This window comes from Chinchilla lanigera, unplaced genomic scaffold (assembly GCF_000276665.1).
Source record: "Chinchilla lanigera isolate Chin_1 unplaced genomic scaffold, ChiLan1.0 scaffold00002, whole genome shotgun sequence".
Classification (NCBI taxonomy): Eukaryota; Metazoa; Chordata; class Mammalia; order Rodentia; family Chinchillidae; genus Chinchilla; species Chinchilla lanigera.
This window is the reverse complement of record NW_004955403.1, coordinates 573,978-577,179: the sequence shown is the minus strand read 5'-3', so window position 1 is coordinate 577,179 and position 3,202 is coordinate 573,978. Positions and strand designations below refer to the sequence as shown.

Sequence of the window (3,202 nt, the reverse complement as noted above, 5' to 3'; positions counted from 1 at the left end):
GGGGAGCCGCGGCCCGGTGTGGAAGCCGCCCGCCTCCGCCGAGGAGCCGCGACGGCCACCCGGACCCCTCAGCGTCCCGTCTTGGCGGCGGCAGTCACGACAGTGACAGAGCGGGGCATGCGGCTCGACGGCACCTTAGCGCGCGTGCGCACTGGCGCCTCTGTCTCTGTCTCTCTCTGTCTCTCTGTCTCTCTCTCTCTCTCATACACACACACACACGCACGCACGCACGCACACTCTCGCACACACTCTCTTACACTCTGCTTGAGAGGCGAGTACAGCTGTCCCCCTTACCGACACACCCGAGTCTCGACGGCTCAGGCCCAGGCCCCGCCGCTTGGACTTAGCTCCCACCCTTTTTGGTGCAGTTCTGTCCACCTTGCTTGTGGAGCCTCAGTATGACAGTACCGTAATTTTTGCTGATTGTGCTGCACAGTACTGTAGCTTTAAGTTCTATTATATATTAACAATACTGCACGTAAGAGTGATGGAAACAAAAGCAAAGTCATCAGATTGAGTTTCCTTTGACCGTTTCTTCTGAGTATTGTAACGGATGGACCGTGTACAGTTCCTTGTTTAGTGACCAGTTCTTTTATGGGCCTGGTCAGAGTACCCTACCATTAACTGGTCCTTAAGGGAGGACTGTCTATAGAAAACAGGAGGGCCGGGGACATTGCTCAGCACCACAGATGCCTGCCTGGCAAGTGCAAGGTCCTGAGTTTAATTCCTGGTACCAAAAAAAAAAAAAAAGAAAACAGGAAGTGTTTGAAGAGTGCTAAAAACTTGAAAACCTAGAAATATTGCGTAGATATGTTTGTTTAGCTAATGTATCCTTTGTGTTTCTATGATGTAATTAAAGTCTCCTGTTCCTGTCTTCAATAAAGTCCTCCACAGACACAGACTTTTTGTCACGTTCATGTCACTGAGACACAATACCCCACGCCCACAATTTAAAGAAGGAAGGGTTTATTTTGGCTCACTTTTAGTCATAGTTGCCTGGCTCCGAGGCATTATGACCTGGCACCGGGGACAGGTGGAGGAAAAGCTGTTCACCTCACGGTGGGAGCAGAGTCAGGGGAGGAGCTGGGCAGAGATGAACTCATCCAGACCGGGACCCCAGGGACCCGCCTCTTTAACCAGACTCACCTCCTAACAGAGGGTCAGCTATAAGCCCCCACAAACCATTCACTTTTCAGAAGCACCCCCCTATGAGCAGGAGAATCTGCCCTTGGCACCCAAGACTCCTGCACATTCCTTTATGCAAATAGATTGTCTGTCTCCAAGAGTTGCTTAGTTATGCTGAAGGCTGTTATGAAGAGCTTTGCCTTGTCACACAGAGAATGACTGGGGAGCTTTCATAACAACCAAGGCCAGGTTCTGTTGGCAGACATTCTGAATGGGGCTTGGCCATGAGGATTCTTTTCAATTCTCAGATTTTTTTTTTTTTTTTGAGACAGGCTCTCACTGCAATTCAGGCTGACCTTGAGCTCACTTTGTAGCCCAGGCTGGTCTAGAACTCCCAATGATCCTCCTGCCTCAGCCTTCCTAGTGCTGGGATTACAGGTGTGCGCCACCACACCCGGCTTCAGTTTAAAACTTAATGGCAATCTTACCTCAGCTTTCTGAGTGCTAGAATTACAGGCCTGTACCATCACGCCTGGCTCTAGAAAGTTTTAATGTGGAGGTAAGGCTGAAAACAATTGAGCTAGGGAAAATGAAAGGTTTAAAAATAAAAGAGATGGGAATGTAGCTCAGTACAAAGGCCCTGGGTTCAGTTTCCTGTATGGCACACACACATGATAAGCATCTTCAGTAGAGATGAAATGACCTGTATGTTGTCATATGCACATAACTTGGTAAGAGCTCAGTGGGCTTAGAGTGGTGATGGTGAACCTTTCAGAGACCATATGCCCAAGCTGCAGTCCAAAACTCACTCATTGCAAGTGCCAACACTGCAGTTAAACCTGAGGGAGGCTGGAATGTTAGCTCAGTGGCACAGCCCCTGCCTGGCAAGCATGAGGTCCTGAGTTTAATTGCTGGTAGCCGCCCCCTCCCAAAACCTGAATACTGAGGTTTTTGTTTAGAAAAAAACTCATACATTAGTAGAAAATAACAGCTTTCAATGATACAAACTACCTGCTGCTGTACACTCGTCATAGATTCTAGAAACCACTAGTGTAGAATGTCAGTGGCAAATAATTTCTACCCTGCTTGTTTTTGTTTTGACTCTACTGACTATTGGACCCAGGGCTTATGCATGCTAGGCGAGGACTTCACCACTGCATGTTTGCTTCACCCAGGCCACTGAACACTCTGGTGAGCAACACAGCTTCTTGGTTCCAACTTGGGGCTCCAACACTGTGTCCTCTCCACTTTCCCATTCCCTGCAGGTTCTGTTCCAAAGGTTCCTCACTTTACCACATTCTCAACCTTCACAAAATGGATGAGGTCCCAAGCAAGTCTCTTTTTGCCCTTTGCCATTTTCATTTATTTTGAGACGAGAACTCCTTAAAGCTGATCTCAGGCTGATCTCACACTTGTGATGCTCCTGCTTTGGCTACCCAAGGAGCTGGGATTACAGTTGTGTGCCCTTCACCCACCTTTCTAACTAGGTGGTTTTCTTTTTTCGTTTTTTTTTTTTGTTTTTTTTTTGGTCTTTTTGAGGCAGGGTCTTGCTATGCAGTTCAGGCTGGCCTTGAGCTCACTCAGGCTGGTCTCCAACTCGAAAAGATCCTCCTACCTCAGCCTCCCAAGTGCTGGGATTACAGGCATGTGCCACCACATCCAGCTCCTATTTTCCAGTATCTTCTTCAGTGTCCTTTTTCAGAGTACTATAGTTTTTTTGTTGAGGTCTTTCACTTCCTTGGTTAGGTTAATACCCTGGAATTCCATTTTTCTTGATAATTTCCTTCTCATTTTCATTATTGTATACACAAAAGGTATTTTCTTCATGATTTTGTATCCTGCTACATCGCTTGAAATTGGTAATTCTAGTTTTTTTGATGGAATGCGATTCTTTTCTATGTAGAGTATCATGTCATTTGCAAATAATAATTTGAGTTCTTTATTTTTTGACTTTTTATTTTAAAGAGTAAAAGAAGGATAATAATAGGGGGGCTTACCAAATTACAGACAAAGTGGTAGGAAATTATCAATGGTTATTGTTTTACATATTGTTATCTACAAGATAGTTTCTCAGGAA

General features: G+C 45.9%; 1 protein-coding gene across 1 annotated transcript in view; it reads right to left on the bottom strand.

Moving 5' to 3' along the window:
• Orc2 (origin recognition complex, subunit 2) overlaps positions 1-912 on the bottom strand; it is a gene marked incomplete in the record, with an annotated part of 51,801 nt that extends 50,889 nt beyond the window's left edge. Inside the window, 1 exon segment of the mRNA XM_005373229.2 lies at positions 1-912.
• Positions 913-3,202: the final 2,290 nt, after the last annotated feature.